This window comes from Sciurus carolinensis, chromosome 5 (genome assembly GCF_902686445.1).
Source record: "Sciurus carolinensis chromosome 5, mSciCar1.2, whole genome shotgun sequence".
In the NCBI taxonomy this organism is placed as follows: domain Eukaryota; kingdom Metazoa; phylum Chordata; class Mammalia; order Rodentia; family Sciuridae; genus Sciurus; species Sciurus carolinensis.
The window spans coordinates 6,116,204-6,140,025 of NC_062217.1; the positions used below are offsets into that span (position 1 = coordinate 6,116,204).

General features: G+C 41.6%; 1 long non-coding RNA gene across 3 annotated transcripts; it reads left to right on the forward strand.

The window, feature by feature from the left end:
* Window positions 1–4,651: 4,651 nt before the first annotated feature.
* Window positions 4,652–23,529, forward strand: LOC124985285 (uncharacterized). Of its 3 annotated transcripts, XR_007108837.1 has the most exons (7): window positions 4,652–4,792; window positions 6,416–6,442; window positions 15,159–15,270; window positions 18,598–18,782; window positions 21,150–21,261; window positions 22,331–22,462; window positions 22,881–23,529. It is a non-coding gene; the product is annotated as an uncharacterized LOC124985285 (long non-coding RNA). The 3 variants fall into 3 exon arrangements; XR_007108838.1 differs by lacking the exon at window positions 15,159–15,270 and having other exon boundaries at window positions 4,654–4,792; XR_007108836.1 differs by lacking the exons at window positions 4,652–4,792; window positions 6,416–6,442; window positions 15,159–15,270 and adding an exon at window positions 16,431–18,500.
* The last annotated feature ends 293 nt before the right edge of the window (window positions 23,530–23,822 follow it).

A 23,822-nucleotide genomic window follows, 5' to 3' on the forward strand; every position in this document is an offset into this window, starting at 1 on the left:
ATTAAAGTGAGGGAAGAGAACTATGCCCCACACCACTATGGCAACTGGCATCTGGGCAGCGAAAAGCCACTGAGCGGCAGAATGACTTTCTGAGCTCTCATACCAGAAAGAGCCTCCAGCCTGACCCCCATTGGCCAGGGCCTGCTGAGAAGCAAGTCCATGATCAGACATCTCTCGTGTCCATGACTGTCAATTAATTCCTTTAACTCTGACTTCTATCCTTAGCTCCATTTTAAGTCCATGTGCATGATGTTATGGGTTTGATCTGGATTTGTTTAGGAAGATGGATGATGGTTTCAAAAAAAAAAAATGTATTTTTTTTTTAACTTTCTTTTATCCAGGAATCAAATGTCTTAAAGAAAAGTTAAATCTGTTTGTCTTCCTAATTTAATCTTCTGACTGTGTGTTACTATTTTCTTTTTTGAATAATAGCACATATAGAATCTACCATTATTCTAACTTTTTTTTTAAACTGTTGAATCTAGAAATTTGCCTTAAACTTAAAATCTTACCTTATTAAAAAAAATCATGATAATATAGCAAAACGAAAACAAAAACAAATGAAAATGTTTTCTTAAGCAATTCAAACTGGGGTAAGGAGGGAGTTTTTATTTGTTCTGCTCACTTCATGACCCGCTGTTCTTCCCATCACACACTGGGAGGGCGGAGAAAGCCCGTCATCTCAGCCTCTACGTGGCTCACTGTTCAGCGTGCACAGCTGGACAACCCAGCTGAGGCTCACGGACGGCGGCTCTGGGGATCCTACCAAGAACAACTGGGGATGCCATCAGGGGAGAGTCCACATGTCCCTCTCCATGGCAGGAGGCAGGACACTGTATTGATCGATTCTTTGATCTGTCTGAGTTTGGAGTTTGAATGGAACAACAAGTACATTTACAAATCGATTCAGTGTGTTTGCTGCAGGAAGCCTGAAGCATTTCATGTCTGGCACTCTAGACAGTCATCCAAGAATTTTTTATCTGTCTTTTTTTTTTTTTTAATTCCTCCTAAAATATTTCAAGTGAAAACTTCCAAGACATTATAAAGTCATATGAATAATCGGTGTCAATACTGCTTTCCAAGAAGTCTTCTTTTATTTAATGTTTGATCCCCTTTTCAGTGTTTTCTCCCCATCTGGCAGTTGTCACGTAGGCAGATGGCCACCAGCTGGGAGGGCAGCCTGAGTACTTCCCACTGGGCCCACGGGCTCCAGAGACCTGATGTGGAAGCGCACTGCCTCACTCCAGGGCCCGGCAGGCTGGATGTTCACTTGTCACCACCCGCAGGCTTCCCGGGGGACCTCCGTCATGAATTCGGGATCTTATGCTGCATTTTCCTCGGGTCACGGTGTCCCGTGTTGGCTTCATGTAAGGCAGTGTGGCTGACACTCCTACATGGAGCAGCACTGTCCCCCAAGAGGTCACATTGACAGCAGCGAGTCACGTGAATGAGCACGCCGAGGTAGAGAGGAAGAAAAGACCAATTGAAGAAATGTACCTGACTGAAGTCCAGACATAATTTGATGTTTCAAGAATATGCTTACTCTACTCATAAAAATATGCCTCTATTTTTATGGTCTTTTTTTCCCCCTAAAATTACTTAGGTAAAACTTTTTATTAATTTTAAATAGCCTTGCTCTGGGAGTGTCTGAGTAGTACTGTACTAGAAGCTACTAGATTCCAAAAGAAACTCCTGCCTTTCTCAAAGACTGGTGATTCAGGGTTCTTCCTGCCCATTTCACATGTGAAAATTACTCTTGGTTAATTCCATCCTTGCAAGCTGATTTTTGGAAATGCTGTTGTTCTGTCCAGCTCACAACCCACTGGGTCAGCCAGGGTTCTGTAAAGAAAGTTTTCTTGTTTTTACCAACAGTTGCCATTGTTTTTCATTTATTTCCCTTTTTATGATAGTACATTCGTTCAGGATAGAGTGGGGAGATGGGATAAAATTGAAGACAAATTAATCCTTATTTATGTGTTTGTAAGTTTCTTTGTATAGACCTGTACATAACTACAACAGGCAGAGGTACACACACACACACACACACATGCGTACATACAGGGCAGCTGTGCTTGTATTTGTCCAAGAACAGATCAAATCATTTATATATATATTTTTTCATTTAGTCTTACATAGTGAGCATGTTTTTTTGTTTAAAATAAAACCCTATAATTTTAAATGACTGCATGCTTTCAAGTTTATGAGTTGACCATATTTAAATATTCTTTTAGTGTTAGACATTTGTTTCTGATTTTTTAAAATTATAAATAACATTTCAAAATTTTAAAAAAGTACCCATTTTTTAGCATATGCTTGAAAATTCAGTTCTTAAAAGTGGACTTTCTGGGTCTCAGGATATATACAATTTAGAGTTTAAACTTCTATCCTTTCAAATTTCCTGAGAAGGGCACATTCAGCAGTGACAAATGGGAGTGTAGAAAGTGTTCTATTTTTGTTGCTCCATGTGATGATAGGCTGTCTGCCCTTCTGTTTACCTCCACCCGCCGGCCCTGCCACAGTTCTGAAGTTGGCTTGGAGCATCCTTGTGACTTTTCATTCCGGGACCGTAGGGATTCAGGTGGACAACACACGCTGGCTCTGCAGGAACCCCGGCCCTGTGTGCCTGCACACATTCGGGCCAGGAGCTAATAAGGACAGTGGCACAGAGGGTGGACTCCTCACTGCAAAATAAGTGCAGCTCTTTACTTCTCTGGGTGGCGTCCAGTGAGGCTGAGTGAAGGTTGGCCTTCCTGATCCAGTTTCCTGCCAACACAGCCCGGGTGGGTATTTTGCTGTGACTGGATCTCTCTCCTTACACAAGCCACGGTGGGATTGTAGACTTACTTTTAGCTAGTATTTGAATAAGGCCTCTTATATAAATGGGATGTTCTATGACAGATCAAGGACTGTCCAGACTTGCTTTCCATTCCATTCCTAGCACCGGCAAGCCCTGCTGCTCAGTCGTTGCTGGGTTAATAACTGAATGCATTGGTGGCTCCCTGGCTTAAAAGAATGGGATGGGATGAATATGTTTGAAAGCACTTTAGATAAGAGAAATGACTGAAGGGCACATATTGCTGCCACCGGCTGAAGCACTGGTCCATAAACATTTGGCTTGTGTGCAGGAGATTAACCCAGAGAGCTTGGTAGCCAAGCAGGTGCTTCATCCACGCCTAGGGATTCTGCTTCTGAGATGGGCGAGGCCTGAGGAAGGTCTCCGAATCTGTTTTTGTGCCATGACTGTGTATTTACAGTGTGGCAGTTTCTGGGCACACATCTGAACTCTGAGATGGGTGAGCATACAAGATATAAATAATTAAACTCCCAAATGAAGCAAGGCGAGAAGCCTTTCCAAGGTCTCACAGAGTCAGAGTCAGACCCGGGACATGAATCCAGCTCTAGAAAATCCTAAGTGTTCATAGCTGAATCTTCTGAGTACAGCAAACTTTGTTCTTTTCATAGCTGCTCTGTAACTGATCAGTTAACAAATACCAGAAAGCCTCAAAGTGCTAGCCGTTCAGCTCCTGGGTTAGAGTGTAAAATCATAGCTTTTTAGCAGTGAGCTACACTGTACACTACACATGTATTTGTTGAGTGCCTGTAGCTGCCAGGTCTTACTGGCACTCGTGACAAGCACAATATCACATAGGCACATGTTTTTATTTTCCATTTTCTCAAAACGGAAGAGCAAAAACTGGCTTATTATTTTTTGTTCCAATGATCCACATTTTTCCCCCTTTTTGTTCTGTTTTTGGATGTTGTTTTTGCTTTGAAGCCTTTCATTATGAGATTCACTTGTTACTCTTTTTAAAAGGCCTTTATTGATCCTCTGCTCTTGCCATGTCATGGTGAGAATTCAGCTACCAATAAAAGAGATCTCCCATTTTCTGTGATTTCAAACTCCAGCCTCTGAGTAGATTTCCTTGCCCAGAAAGGGTTTTCATTAACCAGAGTAAGAAATGTCCGAGTGCACATCAGTGTGGAGCGGGTGGAAGGATGGAGGCTGGTAGCACCAGTGCTCTAACCATTGGGACTGAAAATCTCACGGGGCTCTAGATGAATATTTCTAGGAGCAACTAGAGACAGAATTTGGACATGTCCCCTGGCGAGGGATCTTCAGAAATCTCCAGTGTAGTGTGGAGAGTTGCTGAGAGTCCTCCCTGGGGCCTGTCCCCGTGACCCCAACAAAAAGGGAAACAAGGAGAAGGCTCTAGGGAAATACTCCCATATGAAGTTCACATGGAGCAAAGGAGACAAAGAGGACACAGATAAGAGACCAGGCTAAAGGGAAAGACATGCACCTACAGGGTGACATCCCAGAAATCACGAGAGGCAAGGAATGTCGGAGCCACAAAACTGGGAGTTATCCAGATATCCCAAAACACATTTCCCAGTCTGTTTGTATCTTGGAGCACATCTGCCTTAATTCTTGTTTTACTATGGGAGCGAGTTGTTCAAACAAGACATTATTTAATATATACACCAATTTCAACCACGAAGAAGATGATATCTTCGCATGAAGATAAACATGTTAGGGCAAACTTGTTTACCAGCTATTTAGATAAGACATTTAGATAAAAATGGAACAGAAATCATAAGTCATCTTTATATTTCTTATATGTGGTTGGCAGCAGGTCTGCAGCACCAGACTATTGACAAAACTTAGGTTGCAAATATTTGCCCACAATGTTTAGGAAATCTAGAACGACTTTGGCCACCATCTTGCCAGAGACCAAGAGCTTCAGCTGAGTGACTTTCACACTGCTAATGGCTTACTCAGAGCATCGGGTTGGTAGGTTCTGTTCTTTATCTATATACTTTTACACTTTAGATGAGGGACATTTAATTTGGATATTAAACATTTATTTGAGGTTAAAAATAAGTAAATATTGTGAAATAAAGGAGTAAATACATAAGGGGCATACTTTGGACTGCCTTTTGAGAAGGCTAAGCAATCTGCAGATATTTTTAAATGTGTCTTACTGGATAAAGAAGTTAAAATATATCCGGCAGGATTCTTAGATTCTTGGATATTAAAAATATGTGGGAAAGGACTGTTGTTTCATTTATTAGAGACAAGCTGCTTTGATAACTACCGCTCATCAGCTGCTTTAGGTTAATGTGTAGATATCACTGAGGTGTGGAGCTTGAGTTACAGGTGGCTCCCCTGACATGCATTGTACACTGGGGACCTAGACATCTCAGTCTTCACCCCAATCATGGTTAATAAACTTTGATGGAAAGGTTATTAGATATGGAGACATTTTTACCTCACTTGGTTTGTGATTTCGCAAAGTTTGGAACTGCTGCCAGTTTAAGAATTTTTCTGTGGCTCACTTGACTGTCATTGGGAACCTAGTAATTTTTTTTTCTTATTTACTTCCTTTGCTTAGATTTTAACTGTCACAGCAGACTTATAGTTTTACCAGTGTGTGTTTGATACCCACATTTATTTATTATTGCCTTCTGTTTCTGTGAAAGCTAAGTGCCTGAATGACATGTAGGTCTGCATGGGGGCTAATTTTGGAAATCAGAATCCCACAAAGAGAAATACTCTATTACTTTATCAAAGATCACACACAAGTTGGCGTATTTAGCATTTTATTCTGATCCCACCTCAAGTGTGCCATCTGTATATATAAAAGTTCTGAGAATGGTCTATCTTTTTAAGATTGATTGTTAATGAGCATTTCCTTTAGTTGCTAAATTATCTTTTCATCATATCTAGAATATTGACAGATTAAGATTATAGCTCAGCAAAATTTATTTAGAAGTGCTAATGAATGTATTTGTAATTTCCTCTAGGTTATTTTAATTCCTTCTGCCTGCATGTACAAAATTGCAACATAATTAAATGTAACCAAACATTGAATGGATTGAATTCCCAAGAGTTCAGGGCCAGAAACTTGTTTCTTGGTGGTGTTCAGGTTAGTCAGTTGGACACAGCAAATTTCAGTCCAGCTGCATATTTTCTTATTCAGCTGTTCCCAACCTCTGACTGCAGCTTCATTTGGTGTAGAATGTTCTTTAAAGGGTATGAGAAAAATCCAGCCATTCTATCCAAAGATTTGCAGCTCAAGATTGCCCACCGCTCAAGGGTGCATGACCTTGCTGATGTGCCTGATGATACAGAGTGAATGTCTCCCATTGAGTGTTTATTTTTCTTTCCTGACTTGTCTTAGAGTTAATTGTCTAAATGCCTGTCTGTCCTACTATTTTTTAGAGCTACTTGAAAGCTACCTCAGTACTTTGTGTGCCATTATTTTTGAAATTGCTTATTTTCTCTAAAATTAAAAATTTAAAACAAACTGTCATTGCTTTTAGAATACAAAGCTTATAAAGTAGGAGTTAATAATCAGATGATCAAACAGGGTTCCTCAAATCTCTCCTTCTTTGTTTTTTTTTTTTTCCTTAGCTATGTATTCACTTGACTTCCTTCTGGGTGAGTAAATGCAGCTCTAACTCATAATTTTTAATATATTTATTCAATGGTGAATATCAGATATTTTTCTAGATTTGTTAGTTATTACTATTATTATTTTGCCACTATAAAAAACTGCAATACTGCAAACAAATATCCTTATGCATGTATCATGCTTTTTTTTCTGTGTAGATCAACTTTCAAATGAGAAACAGCAGGTTCAAAGGTTATAGGTATTATTAATTTAGAAAGATATTTCTGGAATATTTTCCAAGGAAGATGTAGTAATTCGCTTATCTCCCCTAAACATGGGAGGGAGGGTTGTTTCCTTTCTCCTCACCAGACTGGACACCATTTCTTCATCTAAATGTCGATCCCTGTGCTTAGAACAGACTTGTACATGGCGCAGGCTCAGATCTTTGTGGACTGAGTCACTTTGGAATGTCAAAGCAGCATTTTCCTTTTAGTCTTCTAATAAGTACTGAATTTTATTCACATTAACACTTATGCTCTTTATTTATAATGTAAATTCATAACTGAACTCAACTCAAAATTTTAGCTCCAATGATGTTAGCAGGTTTTCCTGCCTTTGAATGTGAACAACTTTGAGTTTTCCTTTCTGTCCCCTTTGCAATTGGTCCCTCTCTGACTACTGCTTTTGCTTCCGTCATGACTAATAGCATGCTCTACATGGAGAAGAAGTTCTCGCCATCATTATTTCTGCATTTATTGATGCAAAATGCAAAAAGTCAGAGAGTTTGCCTGCAATATTTGTGGATTCGTCATGGTGGGTCTTTTCTGATTTTTCCAGGTACCATTCCATTTGCCAGTGTCTGTGTTTCACTACGAGATATGTCATTCCTTTGTAAGATTTCATGCTGGAGAAGATGCACAAGTTCCTTTCATATTACTTTTGAATGATCCAACCATTTATGCTTCATAGGGATAAGCCAGGAATGTTAATCAAATGCTTAATAGTATGCGTTGGGTGTTTATAGATGTTGTAAAATACATATTCTCTTTTTTAAATTTGACCCTTACAGCGACCCTATGACGCTGCTGTGGGGGGTCCTTGCTTTAATTTTACTGATGTATGGACAGAAGTTCCCAAGAGCTTACATGGTTTCTTTAAGGACTTACAACCAGTGACTATGAGAACTAAGATTGACCACAGGATTTCTAAACTCTAAATCAATGCTCTTTGACACTGGTTTTAAGAATTCTAAGTGCACTCGGATCCTTTAAATATTTCAGTGTAAACAACACTTAATGAACCAGTGATTTTTATGTCCATTGGCCATGTACTGTTTGCTGCACTTTAGTCAAATTTGTTTTCGATTAATATAATGGAAAATGATTTAATTTTAAATATATTTTATATTTTGGAAGGGAAATTAAAAATCTTTTAAACCATGAAGTGAAAGGAGAATAACATAGGAAATCCTTAATTGTGAAAATGTTAGGAGTTGCTACTCTAAATTTGATCAAATTTAATTTTGGAAAAAAAAAAATCACTTTAACATCAACCATAGAAAACATTGCTGATTTTTTAAAAACTCAGATCTTGCTCTCTCTTATTCACAGTTAAGCTTTACTCTGTGGGTTTTCTTGTAGTATGTGAATTCTGTATTTTTAGTTGGTTGTGCATCTAGATTCAGATGGTTTCCTAAATTCCTGAAAGCTAACCATAGCTGTAGGATGCATTTTTCAATAGATTATCCATTTTCTGTATCAGGTGGTTGGTAAACTTCCTTGTTCTGCTGGGGAACGCATTTTAAATACTGGAGATATTATGGAACCTCAAGGTTTCCCTATGAAAGCTCAATGTGTATTTCCTTGAACCCATTTAATGACAGTTTCAAACATAGGCTGTCCTTTAAGAAAGGAAAGGAAACTTCTGCTTTATGCCTTAATTTAGTTATATCATATATAACCTGATAACACTTCTCCGTGCTTGATGTTCAAGGTACTTAAATCAACATTCAGTTATGCTTCCTATTTAAACAAGGAAGACAAGAAAAACATATCCCTAGTTTTACCTCTTTTTAAATGAATTTATTTATTTCAATGCTGGGGCTAGAACCCAGGGTCCTGAGCATGTGAGGCACATGCTCTGCCACTGAGCTATACCCCAGTCTGAGTTTTACTTCTTTGCTTTACTTTGAGTCTATTTTCTCTCTAAATTTTGGCTTTGGTTTCAAATGAGTATTCTCTCCATTTTTTTCTTGTTGATACTAACACCGATTTATTAAAGGGTAGGATACCATATGTTCATTTTGAAAATATCAACTCCATTTTGTTCATTTTAAATTCTACTATTTGCAAAGCAGTTTATTATTTACTTTTTACTTGCAGTAATTTGTGTCTCTGCCATTTTTTTTCCATTTTGACTCATTTTTTCACTTTTAAAAGATTTTATCATCTTTCTTATGTTTCTTAGTTTGTTGAGGGGGTATATGTTTGTTATCTTTATTGTAAGAAAAAAGAGGAAAGAATGAGCAGCAAAAATCTTTGTATTTAATTATAAGTGAAAAAACTAGGGATTATTTTTGGAGAACTAACACACTAATGGGTTAAGAACTGTTTTTTAATATTTAAATAAGAGGAAACTGAAAATGTCATGTAATGGGAGGATCATAATCCAAGGGCTTAGGACAAGGGGCATGAAGTACGTCCCAATATGAAGTCAAATTAAATGTTTGAGGGATTCACTCTTAAGATTTGGTCCATATGGCATAAAAATCTAAATAAGATGTAAAAAATTGTGGCTTACTCATTAGTAGCTGCGTAGAATTGAAATCACACTTAAAATGGGCTTTTTCCTGCACGCTCAAGATGATGATAGCTGTTTCATTATCAAGATCATCCTTAACTGGATGCTAAGAGTGTAGGGAAAACAAATTTAATTGATACCTATCTTTCATCAACTGAGAATAAATCTAAGTATGATGTCACTGAAATTTAAATAGTGTGTAGTAATGAGGCGGCCAGCATGGCTTTTCCTGTGGTTTGAGCCTATTCAGAATAACTAAGGGTTGTCCTCCACACCTTAAAACTGCTTAGCAAGAGGATGACTTATAATGTTTCCAGATTGATGTAATCTATAGAAAATACTCCCACTAAAACAATCTTTGAAACAATAATTTCCTTAAGAATACAGTATGATTTTTAAAAATCTATGTATTTCTTTATTTTATATTTTCTTAATACAATTCCTAAATTACACATAAATTTCTAAAAGGGAGGGAAAAGCATAATTTCTACTTTTTTTTAAGAAGATTCTCTTTGGAACAGGAAGAATTAATGCAGGTCACTGAAGGCCAGATCAGTGTGTTTATGGTTTTCTGTGAAGTCCATCTTAATATATGAGAATACAGGAACTAAATGTTTATTATCTCTGAAAAGTCACTCAGGAGGCCGTTAAGTCTCTAGGGGATTTGAATTTATCTTACTGGTTGACAATCAAAATATTTTACCTCTGACCATTGTTTCTCTATTTTATTGACTTCCTGTTCATATCTACATCCTTGTGTTAATATCACATCCTTGTGATATTATTGATGAACATTAAAGTAGGAAACCTGAAATGGTGTACTACTAAATGGTAAAACGTGGTGTTCTCTGCAGAAATTCCTGGTCTGTTTCTAGAACTTAAACCTTCTCAAGTAGAATGAGGAATTATTTTTGTTTGTTTTTTGTTTTGCAGAGATTGTACAAATAAACATGCTTGTTTCAAGTCAATATAGAATATGACCTCCCTAAGAGATGTGCTTTCAGAAAACAAAACTTGGACACATAAGAAGTGTTGGGATCAAATTTTGTGCCGACCCCGCCCTAGGGGGTGGGCGGGGAAGGGGAAGGCTCATTGCTGATATTATTTACTGGTATTTCATGTCTGGGTAAGACAAGAGTATACACCAAAGGACTTAAGTGAAGGTGACACAATGTTTTTTAAAAAGTAATAGAATTACAAAGTAGGAAAGTCAACATTATAGCTGAACTCTTTTTTCAAAAAAATTATTTATTTATTTATATATTTATTTATTTATTATTTTTACAGAATGCATTTTGATTCATTGTACACAAATGGGGTACATCTTTTCATTTCTATGGTTGTGCACGATGTAGATTCACACCACTCGTGTAATCATACACGTACATAGGGTCATGATGTCTGCCTCAGTCCACCATTTTTCATATCCCTGCTCCCTCTCATTTCCTTCTACGTAATCTAAAGTTTCTCCATTCTTCTCTCATCCCCCAGCCCCATTATATATGGTCATCCACTTATCAGGGAAAACATTCGACCTTTGGTTTTTTGGGATTGCCTTATTGCACTTAGCATTCCAAATTTTATCCATTTATTTGCAAATGCCATAATATTATTCTTCTTTATGGCTGAATAATTTTCCATTGTGTATATATACCACAGCTTCTTTATCCATTCATCTCTTGAAGAGCATCTAACTGAACTCGTAATGCTTAGGAGTTCACCTAAAAATTGGTAGAAATACTGAAACTGAATCTTCCTAATTCTTACTTTCCTGGGGAATATAGAAATGTCATGCAGAGATGAGGAATGCAGATGTCAGTGGATAAGTGTAGATACGTTCTAAATTGAAAACCATAGATGAATCCAACAGTTCCAGGTCAAACCACTGAGTTATTAGAAGCTAACTGAAAAGACATTCTAAATTAGTCATTATCATTTACAATCCCTGACTTTATTAAAGCATCCTGAGGTTCCTTTTGCACATAGCAGTTAGGATTTCTAGAACTATACTAGATTGCCTTTCTTTGTTGAGAGCTATTTTTGCTTTTTTCATGTGATGGTATTTAGTCCCTTTTGGATGCTGTCATAGTCAAAATATTTGACTCAGGCTGTGATTTTTTAAATTGTTTGTTCTGTGTAGTTACACATGACAGCAGAATGCATTTTGATTCATTGTACACAAATGGAGCACAACTTTTCATTGCTCTGGATGTACCCATTGTAGAGTCACACCATTGGTGTAATCATACATGTAATAGGGTAATGGTGTCTGTCTCATTCCACCATATTTCCTTCCCCTCTGCCCCTTCCCCTCTCCTTATTTCCATCTACACAATCCAACGTTCCTCCATTCTTCACTTATACCCCCTACCCCCTTATGTATCAGCATCCATTCAACAGAGAAAACATTTGGCCTATTTTGAGGGGAATTGGCTTATCTTGCTTAGCATGATTTTTTCCGACTCCATCCAAGGATGTGAGTTTGAAAGCACATTCATGGATGCTTCTTCTCCCATGTTCCTCCTCATTGTCTGGATCTGGCCTGTTAATTTTCATTTTCATCTTTTCAAGACAAATAACTAAATAGTTCTTGCATTAAAGCTTTTGGTTTGAGCATTTGAAGTGAGGTATAGATTAGCTGAGCCAGTATAAATTCATAAGAACTTAGAGCGGAAAGTATGTTAAGGCCAGTCACCCTGCTTCTGTGTGACTGAGGGTGCCCCAGCATTGAAATAACTGGGGACTCTACAAAACGGCACTGTACACAAGTCAGGACTCTCCTCGCTGCGTGGTTGCCACGAGTTGCAAAACTAAATAGGACATCTTGTCAGTTGTCTGCTGTGACATGGCCTTAGCAGAAGTATTCCAAGGTTAAGAGAATATGAGGTTACAAGAGAGGTTCAATTTCCAATTTTTAGGTGGGAGTAGTTATTATAATTTGCTGAAACTATGCATATCTTATTTTTGGTGCATGATGAGTGAATAATTGTTAATAAATATGTGGATACAAAATGCGTATATAGACATTCACTATCCCCTTCTTATCATTTAGAAAAATTAAAGGAAAGAAAATAAAAGTAGTGAGTACACTCTCAAAGGGGGAAAGCAAGCAGTGGGAAGGTAGGAGGACATTTATTAAAGGCAGAGTGATGGATCCTTGTGAGGGATTCGGTGACGTGACTTTTCCTGCTTACATATGTACGCGCACACACACATACACACACACACACACACACACACACACACACACACACATTCATGCATACTTCAAATGGAGCCTCCAATCATGTTTAGCAAGGGTTACCAGTTGCATGTATCTTTTCTCTCTCTGTTGTAGGATTTATTACTTAGTAATTTCTGTATAAAAGTGCACTGAGTGTGCAAATGCCAATGGACAGCTTTTGATGAGACAGAGGCTACTAAAGTAACACAAAATCATTGACACACAAAACTTACTTTGATTCATTTTTTCGTGTTTCAGCCTAACTGATGTGTAATGTGCCAGTCTCTCTGCAAGACAACTCAGACTATGTAAAAGCGAAAATGCTTAAGGAGCTTGTTTGCAGTCAGGGAGACTGAATGTGTTTACTATTCACTATAATAAACTGTACCTTGGGGTAGATGTTAAAATAGAGGGACAAGCACATGCACATGTGGTCTTATGAAGCAGGGAGATGCAAGTTCCTACTTGGGAGGGTAGATTACAAAAGCCATCACTCAAGACTGGCACATGAACTCCATCTGACCTGTGGAGATGGGAGGAAGGCGCTTCTGGGGCCAGGGTGGGGTAGGTGTGCGGGAGGTAGAGGTTCTGGAGGGGAGGGTGGTAGCAGAAGAGGCTGCAGCACGGGGAGCCTGGGGCAGCCCAGCGGGAGACGTGTGGAGGGTAGGCTTGGCCCACGGAGAGCCTGCTCAGACTCTGGGCTGCCTTCTAAACGCAGGAATGCTGAGCAAGGGAATGAGGACGGGAGAGGAAGGCGCTCCACAGCGAACTGGTCTCGTTCAGCACGGAGCATGGAGGGCAGTAGACGAGGTTGGCCTCACGCCCCAGCCGTTGGTTGCTAGTACCATGAGCGCCGGGCACCTATCTGTTCTAAGACTAAACAGGATCGTGCCACAGAGAACCAGGACCCGGGTGTGTTAAAGTGACAGACCTACTCTGATCCTCACGGGTCGGGGGCCAGAGCCAGAATTCCTGGAGCTGACAGGGCTGTACTCCACTCCGAACTCCGGTGGGGGATCCATTTTTGCTTCTTCCGGCTCCTGGAAGCCCCAGGGTCTCCCTGGACTGTGCGGGCATCACACCAGGGTCTGCTCCGTGTTCACGTGGCACCATGGCCCAGTGTGCCCGTCTCTGCCCTCTGTCCCAACGAGGGCTCCAGTGATATTGGGTTAGGGTCCCCCCCAGTGGCCTCGTCTTAACCTGAGGACATCTGTAATGACTCTATTTGAAAAAGAAGCCACACTCACAGGCACACACACGCTAGAGCTTCAGCTTCCACTCTCAGGGACATCGCCAAACCCTTAACAGGAATGCAGGGTGGGGCCTGATGGCCAGGGCAGCACCAGGGGGCACCCGATGCCCAGGACATGCAGGGGAGGACAGGGCAGGCCCGCCACCCTTCAGACTCGGCACACCTTGCAGGAAGGGAAGGCGGTAGGGTACCTGGAGACTCAGACATGGGGGTGGCGAGGAAAAGTGCGTGACGGCACCGTGCACCCCAGTATCTGTGGCATTCCGAGTGGAATTTAAGCCGACCCGAGCCATTTGGCTTCCACGGTCATTGGGGAAGCCCTAGCCTGCGACGTGCGGAGGGCTAGGGTGTGCTCACTGCATCCTGCCTGCCTCCACCACCCCATGCGTGTTCAGGTGTTAGCACAGCCTGGGCATTTGGGATAGGAGCTCTCAACCTGAGAGCCTCCAGAGGGCCAGGTTATTGGCATAAAGGAAAGAGGCCATGCCAGGAAGGCTTGGCACGCGCAGGGCCATCTCCAGCTCTCGCACCTGACGAGCACGGGGGTGAAGAGTCAGCTCTGACAGTAATCTGGCAGCAGGGTCCACGTACAACAGGAAATAGAAGGCTTTCGTAGTTGGGCTGGAGGGGAGGCCCGAGGCCAGTGGGTACACAGAGACGGGGCATTAGAGGCAGAATTAGGGCTGAATGTTACCCTAAGCCCAGGTGCTGCTTGAAGTGATCTCAGTGCTGGGAACCTGGATCCTGTGTTGTATGCTGCACTGAGTAAGGATCTCGGCTTTACAGAATGTTTCATGACTACTGCTCATTTCACCAATGCACATTTATGCCTGGCATAATTTATATAAATAAACACACCTGTGCGATTTAGATAGCGGTAGTCAGAGCGGTAGCTACTATGCAGAAGTTAGATGGTGAGGCTGAAGTCAGTAGGGAAAGATTTTTTTTGGGGGGGGGAGTACCAGGGATTGAACTCAGGGGCACTCAACCACTGAGCCACACCCCCAACTCTATTTTGTATTTTATTTATAGACTGTGTCTCACTGAGTTGCTTAGCTCCTTGCCGTTGATGAGGCCGGCTTTGTACTCTCCATCCTCCTGTCTCCGTCTCCCGAGTCACTGGGATCACCGTGCCCTGCCCAGTAGAGAAAGATTTTAAGGACATAAGTCTGTTTGGATATTATGAATAACCAGGAAGTTATTTGGGTTTCAGAACTCCATAAATCCAGGAAGTGTGATGTGGACTATAATAAAAATGTTACGTTACCCTTGTGTGTGTGTGTGTGTGTGTGTGTGTGTGTGTGTATACTTATATATGTACATATAAATTTTTTCCTTTTGTTCTATGAGCCATGCATTTTTTAAAAAAAAAAATCTCGTGTATTTCTCAATTAGTACTAAATTACTTCATAAGAGATCTCAAGTTCCTGTTTCCATTGCAGATCTAACAATGGAGATTTTTTAATTTTTTTTTTTTTTAATTTTTCAGTGGTGGGGTTGGACCCCAGGGCCTTGTGCATCTTAGGCAATTGTTCTACCTCTGAACTATGTCCCAGCCGTCCCAACCCCCACCCGAACTCTTGCACTTTTTGAAGAAAATGGTAAGTTGGTTTAATGTGATAGGCTTTACCATATGCAAGACATGCAATTAGTCTTCAGGAAACCTCTCCTTTGCTTCCATGTGGGCAGGGAAGTGTGGATGAACCTCGGTTTTTAACCACATTTATCAACTAGTCAAAAATATTTTGGAGTCAACAAAAATATGTGAACTAAGGTGATGAGCAATAATGATAAGCAAAATAATTTGCATAATATTTCAACTTATTTGAGAAATGACGCAAATTTTCTTTGAAAGCATCAAGTGGCATTTCTGGTTTTTAGAGGATGCCTAAATAGAGACGTATGCATGTGCAAAGAAAACTTGTGCAGTACACGTGCAAGAACGTGTGTGTGCATACTATTTGTATTTTTACACAAATCTGACTTGTCATCCCATATACCTAATGGTATAGTGTCATGGTTTTGCTCCAGTGCATAGATTTGTGTCTGTAAAACATATTGTTGCTTGTAGAGGTAAATTGACTTTTAATTGCAAATGTCGTCTTTTAATTTTTGATTTTATTTATACTGACTTTGCTCACTTTTTGGATTTTCAGTACAGGTCAAACAGTTCAGCTGAGGAGTGGAAGAGTTAGGATTTCTAAATATCTCTGAATTATTCTCTTGAAAATTTCCATGTTATTAAAGACAAAAAAGCAGCTCTAAGCTTATTAATAAAAACAATTAATATCTTCATAGAACCCTCCATTAGTACTGACCATTTACTTAAAACATTTTTTTCATTTGACCTTTAAAATGTCTATGTGGAAAAAATTCCATGTGAAATAAACACAAGGATTTCTGTCGGCCTTATTTTAGCAACAAGGACACGTGGTCTGTGGAGACAGGGAGGTTCACATCGAGGCTCCACGTTCTCCCCAGCCTCAGCAGCATGTCCTGCACTGCTGGGCAGCGTGTGCATGCCTCCTGCCACGGCATGTGCTGTCTTTTCCAGGAAGTAGTGACCTTTCTGTCAAAAGACAAGGAATTCCCCTTTGATGCACGACTGGCTGTTACTGTTTATGTATTATGGTGCATCCATAGTAGGATTGTTGGCATCTTGGTTTGCGTGCCTCTGAAAGTCCATCTTTATATTATTTCCTATGGCTTCTGTAACGAAGCAGCACAAACTCCAAGTCTTAACACAGTAGAAGTCCATGGTCTCGCAGCTCCAAAGGCTGCACACCTGATGTCAAGGTGTTGGCTGGGTCACACGCTCTCTGCTTTTAGGGGAGGTCCGCCCTGTGTCTCCCTAGACTCTGGTGCCTGCAGCTTTCCTCTACCACCCTGCCCTGAACTCAAGGGTGACTTCAGGATCGCTGGAAGCTTGTCTTATGTCTGACCTCAAGTTATGCGCCCTATAGGTACTTCTTCACCCATGTTCCTTCTGTCACTCCTAATTCCGTGTGGGCCACTCTACCTGCAGCTGTGTCTGGTCCCTGCCCCAAGCACCTGGACTAGTCCACCTCCCATGCATTCTGCACTCCCTCCACTGAGTCATGGAGGGGTGGATGCTGGTCAGATCACACTGCCTTTTATGCCTCACTTCCTAGGCTTATGAATTGGTGCACAGATTTCAGGACCTCTGGATGGCTTGTTCCCTCACAAGAGGAACAATCTGCACCCTCTTCAGGAAAAACTTGGTTCTTCTCACAGGGCTTGGTCTTGACCAAGAAACCGAGGACCCAAGACCCACTGCCCACCAGACCACTCCCAGATTCTGACAGGACTCACCGTGAGCTGGGGTGGGTGATTGGGGCTATGGTTTCTGCAACTCAGCCCAAGGAGAGCTGGGTACTCCGCCCTCCCAACTCTGTCTCTCTCTCTCACATACCTAAAGAGGAAAAATTACTCCCAGAGGCAATTGAGCCTAGAAGTATATTTAGGATAAAATTGCCTTTTGAAAACAGAATTATCAGACCTGAAACCGTTTCTTCTTTTCCCCTCTGATTTCCAGAATGTTCCTCTGGGCTGATGTAGAAAGAAATGAGGCCATTACTAGGCTGTTTACCCAATGATGGCAACAAATAGAACTTACAGAAGCCATGATATTCTGTGTTCTACTTTGTCCAGATTATTCTCCTTGGCTGCTTGGTCTTGGGCCAGTCTCTAAGAAGAAAAGCCAGAAAAGTTTTATGGTCACCCTAGCAGCCAACCATCTAGGGACTGAGGGCGAAGGTAGTTGTCTTCAAGTTGTGTAAACATTCGTCCAGGGCTGAGGTATTCGCTGACCACAGCTTGAGCTGGCTGCTGTCCTGAGGTAAGAAGGTCCATTTGTAGTGGCTGAAAGCTGCCTCCAGTGCATGGACAATTGATGGCAGGTCAGCGGCATTATTTTTATGAATGTAGCAATAATATAATGTAATTGGAGTACATCAAAACAAATGGCCATCTGTGGTGGGCTCCATTCACTGCATTCTGGAAATTAATGATGTCTCATTGAAGGAGCATTCCACGCAGCTCTCTGGCATGTGCCCGGTGGTGTTCCGTAATTTCATAGTCCACAAACCATAATGACACAATTTTCTCAGAGGTGCACTCGTCTGTCTGTGTCTCATATTGATCTCTTTCCACTGTGAACTAATTTGGGGGTTATATAATTGTTTACATGAGCCAGAAAATGACCAAGAGGGGAGAAATAATACAAAGTAAAGGATTCAAGCAGTCTTCTAAATACATTGATAATGAAATTTATTCTTTGAAAATCTAGGTTCTCAATCTAATATAAATACATAGACCAGAGTAAGGAAGTCTAATAGAGTAAAGGAAGGAGGTCAGGAAAGGAGAAGGAGGGAAAAGGAGGGGATCATGAGCTGAAATGGAATTCCAAGCATGTATGAGTTTGTAGGATGAACCCAACTACTGTGTATAACTGTAAGGTTCTAGAAAAATGTAAAACAGCTTTAGAATAAGAAAGAAAACCTGGGTTCAGATCTGGTTTTCCAAGTAGTCACTATCTGCACCTTTAATCCATCAATGCATCCATTCGTGGGCACATAACAAACCACGAAAGCATCTGTCCTCTAGGAGACCCTGCTGGGCCTGAGAGAGACTCCACGGAGAGTCTGTAAAAGTCTTCCATCAGGGGCGTTCTAGCTGAGCCAGAGATGAGTGACCCAACCTCCCATATCCTGCAGCTCGGTCAGTGCATGTGGATGGACACATGCCTTTATTTAATGTCTTTATTTTTATGTGATCCTGAGGATGGAACCCAGCGCCACACACATGCTAGGTGAGCACTCTACCACTGAGTCACAACCCAACCCCCATCCCACATTCTTAAAGGCAAAACACAGTCATGTTTCTTTTGCATGGCACTCTGGTCGTAGGTGAGCTGGACACACGGGGCCAGGGAGTGCATCGGCAGGCGCCTTCCAGCGGCTGAGGCTGGGGAGAGGGCCCGGCAGAGACGCCAGGAGCTTTGCAAGACAGGACTCTTCCATGTCTTAATTACCACCATGGCTTCATTACTGGGGATTTGTCCAAATTCTTACAACTGTGCCCCCCAAAAAAGGTGAGTTTTGCTGTATATGTGTTTTATTTTAGTAAGCCCAACTTTAAAAATAAAAATAAAAAGGAAGTCCACGCAGGGGGTGTTCAGGTCATTATGTAGCTGCCTGCTTCTCTTTGCACGGGAGGCTTGGACAGAGTCCCCTCCCTCCCTAACCATCCTATCCAGGTTGCCATTTAGTCTCCTAAAGAGAGGAACTTGTCTGGAGACGAGCAGCCCAGGGATCCTATTTACCCAGATGTGTTCTACATGTTGGGCCTTCTGTTTTGTTACCCCAAACGGTGATGGCTGGACAGGTGACTCTCAAATGCTTGTCTCCTGGATATTTAAGTATCAAGGACAAGGGCAGAAGCTACAAAACTTCATCTTGTCTCCTTTGGTGTTTTAGAGTGATTAAGGCAATAAAAATGTAGCTGGCTCATTTCATCCACAACCACGGGTGGACCTGTGCGAGGCTAACTCCAGCTAAAGGGCAACGACCATGTTCTTCCTAACTAGTGGTACTGGGGAGAAGGGCCCCGGCTTTGGGCGAGAGGCCTGTTTATGAAGACCAGTGCTTCCATCCAGTAAAAGAGAGAGAAACATGGGACTTTCCAGGTCATCTGGGTGTGTAGTTGGAGACTGCGGTCTTCAAAATGGAGGTATAAACACAAGTCCCATTACGCATCCTGCGTGTGAACAAGTCTCGGCCCCTTTCTCCCTCCGGGGAGCTCCTTCCCACTCTAAGAGCAGGTTTGGAGCTGTCATGGTTGCCTGCGCCTAGGATTGCACTCTGAAGACACATGCTCCCATGCTCCCTGTGCCGCTGGGAAGGACGTACTGCCTCTGCTTTTTTTTAATTGGTCTGTAAATGAACAAGAACCTGGATTTTGTGATGGCTGACGGTACCTTTAAAATTCAAATCCATTTTTTAGGGAGGTGGCTGACCCCGTTGTGCTGACTCTCCTTACCATGCTTCCCTCAGGAGTTCCTGTGTTTTGAGAGTCCACACTCTCCCCCACAGGATGGCCTGCAGTGATCCCTCTTACATCCCGGTCACTGCTTGTCCTGACCCTCTGTGGCTCTTGAAACCCAGGCAGGGGTCACATGTCTGGATTGATAGAAGTCAAACACACTCCCACTCAACAAAGCTTTCCAAAGCATGCGTCCAGAGCGCCCCCATTCAGAGTCTGGAAAGGGGCCTCCTGACTTTCAGAATTAATATTTTAGATTTTTAGAACACAGAGGTTTCAAGAAGGCAAAGCCATTTTTTTTCACTCAAAAGCATTTGCATTGGGTTGTATGTATTTTTATGTATTTCTGAATCAGGGTGTCGTCTGTTGGCTTCCGCTATCTGGAGGCCTCTCTGGCCAGAGCCACTGACTTTCTGGTGAGCCAAGGTCCATGCCGGGTTCGTTCCCTGTGTTGCGTGTGGCTGTGTAGTAAGGATGCCTTTTGGGACTCTGCTTAGGGAAGACTTGAGAATGAAGATGACTTTTTTGCTGCTCTACCATGGTTCATCCAAATTATTCCAGATATTTTGGTTTGTTTTCCAACTGTGGAGGCCTTCGTGAATGGGATTCTTCTCTCTTGCCAGATGAACAGTCAGTGTCTCTTTGTCAGGAAATTCCTGATAATTTGAGTACCTCCTGCTTCTGTTCAGTTCCTCCTCTGCTCAGTCTTGAGTGGGGTGCAGCTCTGAGGGAAAGTTCATCTTTCTTGAGTAGTGATCCCCCACACAGTAAAGCAACCATGCACTTAAAATGCATACTTACGTGGCAACTTGGGAAAGAGGAGCTTAGAGGCAGAGTGAGTAAGAAAAAAAAATAGGAAGTGAGAAAAAAATAGAAGACAGTTTCAGAATTAATGACTGAATTATCATTTAACACTTTAGGAAAGGATTCTAACTTGTAGGAGTTTTTCTGAAGGGTGTGGGCTTGGAGCATGTACCTTATTAGGATGCTGGCAAGACACACAGGAAATATAAAATAGTGGGAATATGATAAGTGCAGAAAATTGGCTGGGTAATATTCTGGAAGAAATAACGTGTTGGGAGGAAATGAAGAAAGTCAGAGAACTTTATCTTCAGGAATCATAAATGCAAAGGGATGGTTGACATGTCTTACAAAGAAGAGCTCGTGGCAGGGCCAGGAATGGCCAGGAGCCTGGCAGGAGGCCTGCGCATGGACTCCAGAGTGGAATTCTTTCATGTCAAGTTGTGTTACGTTTCTATCATCTTGAAGGAATTTGGACCCAACCATGATGGATGTCACATTCTCATTTCTAAAACCATAAAATGGAAACCACACAATGCAAAAGACTCCAGAGTAATTATTTTGGGCATCATTAACTTGTCCATAATTAGAACCTCTCCCGTTCTACATCTCCCAGGCCAATTATGTGTTACACAGTCGGTGATGGCGGAGCCACAGTGGGAACGCTGGCAGGACCTCAAGGCTTCTCTTATCTTCCCTTTTACTGCAGCCAACTCTGCATTTACAAGGTGAGTCTAGGTCTATGGTGCAACCCTCTCGGGACAACTCATGCGCATGAATAATCCTTTGCACAAAGTTCCATTTGTCCTTTCCTTCTCTCAGCATTTGCCTGGTGCCCAGTCTGGGCAGGCTCTCCTGTAGCCACAGAAGTCTCAAGTGCCTTTGTCTGAGCAGTATTTTCAGCATATTGATTAGTATAAATATTTATAAAAAAATTAGAGGTCGGAACCATCTTGAATTTCCATGACAGAAAACACAATTATTCATAGGTTCAGCGACTGTCAATTCACTCACTTAGTAAATATTTACAGAATACCTCCTGGAAGCTAGGGGCTTGTCCTCATGGTAGTAGCAACCCACTAATGAACAGAACAGAGATGCCTCCTTACTTCATGGTATATATTTAACTTAACTTTTTTATACAGGTTCCTGTGATGTTGCCTAGGCTGGTCTTGGACGCCTAGGCTCCTAATAGCTCAGACAACAGGCCTGTGCCACCACACCTGTCTTATTCTTGCATATAGGATTGAAGTTGTAACAAAAGACAAGGTTGAGAGTGTTTGTTTTCCATACAAGTATGAAAGAGAGAGGACGAAGTTGAATCAGCATGGTGAAGAGTTTTAGTCTATCAGACTTGGAATTTATTGCCTTTTCTTATGAACCCACGCCCTGGGAATCATTCACTACATTCTGTGAAAGAGTTGATTTTAGAGTGGGATATTTGTTTAAAAATGTGCCGGATTTAGGTCTGTTGGTAGAAACGGATTCATATTCCTCAGCTTCATTATGGAAAGCCTTAGCGTAATAATCTGTTGGCTCCATCTGTGTCTCTATCCAGGCAGCCATTGTCTCTCAGCATTTCACATATTTAATATTGACATTTACTATCTTAATTGGCAATACATGTGGTAAATTTAGGTGTCTTCTGACCCAGAGTTAAGGCAATATTGGGACTCTGAGAGTAAAACTCTCCAGAGTTTATCATTCAAAATCTTCATCAATTGTATGTCATACTTAACAAGTGGCAAGACCCTAGGTTTAATAATCAGATATTTTTAAAATCTTCCCTTATTAAAGGTATAATCATAGAGAAGCATCAGTATCCATAATGGCAAGTGAAAATCTGTTTTGCAAGGTTTCTGCGAGAAGTATTTGAGAACTACTATGTAAAATAACAAACCACCGCCAGGCTGACCTCTCACCATCAAGGTATGATGAATTTGTAAACAATACAGAACAAGAGGTTATTTACTTTCCTCAGAGAAAAATGCTTATCTTCCCATCAAATGAGCCTCAATTTTGTGTGTGTGTGTGTGTCAGGGGTGGGAGGAAGATTAGATGTTTGCTCTTAAATTTAATGGAAAGTATAATGAAAAACCAGTCTGTTGAAAGTCTCATGCACTGGGCGCAGGTGGGGCCAGAGTGCCCTGCTGCTCCTGGGAAATCCCTGCTGAGCAGTCCCACGGCCCGAAGCCTTGGGAATTGCCCCTTTGCAATGCCCACATTGTCCCGCATGGAGGGTTCTCGTGTACCCTGGGAGGGTTTGCACTGGACAGCCTCGGCCGAGGGTGGGTTTGTGTTGCTCTGGAGCGCTAAGGTGCACGATTCACTTTCATCTTGTTTTCAGGCAGGAGGAGAAGGGCCACCCAGGGAGGCTCAAGGTGAAGAGTGAAACAAGACCCCTCCCCAGCTGCACCACTCCTCCTCTCACCAGGGAGACCCACGGTCCTTGGGAGGACCGTGTGAGGTGTCGCCACTTCCTTCTTGTTGGGAAGCATGGGAAGTAGCCTGGCACTTACTCCAGGTGGGTTTGAAGAACACCAAGAAGTCTCCGTTCGGCAAGAGCCCAGCGCGAGGCATCCACCTGGGTCTGCCAGGCTCCCTGAAGCTGGATTTGCAAAATGAGCACTTAACTGGACAGCAGTGCCAACTTCCGGGGCACTTGACGATACCCACTCAGCGTCAGTCAGTCCTTAGCGAACCGTCCCTGTGAAGCAGACAGAAGATGCAGCTCACTTGAGAGCTCAGTAAAAGTTCTGCTCTTTTTTGTTTGTTTGTTGTTTGTTTTTAAACAGACGAAAGGAAATATCAAGGTGAATTCCTGTATCCTGCCATAATGCCTAGTGGGTCAAAATACCAAATTGAATGCTTTTTTTTTTTCCTTGCTAATGCAACTAGATAAATAAGTACGTTTCAGTCACAGTGTTTTATTAACTTTTTGGAGTCTTAATTTTCCAACTCTGGCACCAGAATTTTGTCATTAACATACCATTAAAGATCTCTTTTTAAATTTATGTGCCTGGACTGTTTTTAAGATGCAGCCTAGTTGCATGACCAAGAAAACACTGGAATTACATAAGCACAGCAGGAAATTAACAATATAGGAGCCAATCATGCTTGGTTATAGATAACGCACCCAGAGCTTAAAATAGCACTTTGCCATCTATGTGTCACTTTACACCAGATGGTTGGGAGAGCACAGGACATGTGTTTATGTGTATATATATATTAGGAGGGTACATATAAAATCTGCTCATAGCAATGCACTGGAAAAAGGAAAAAGATCTAT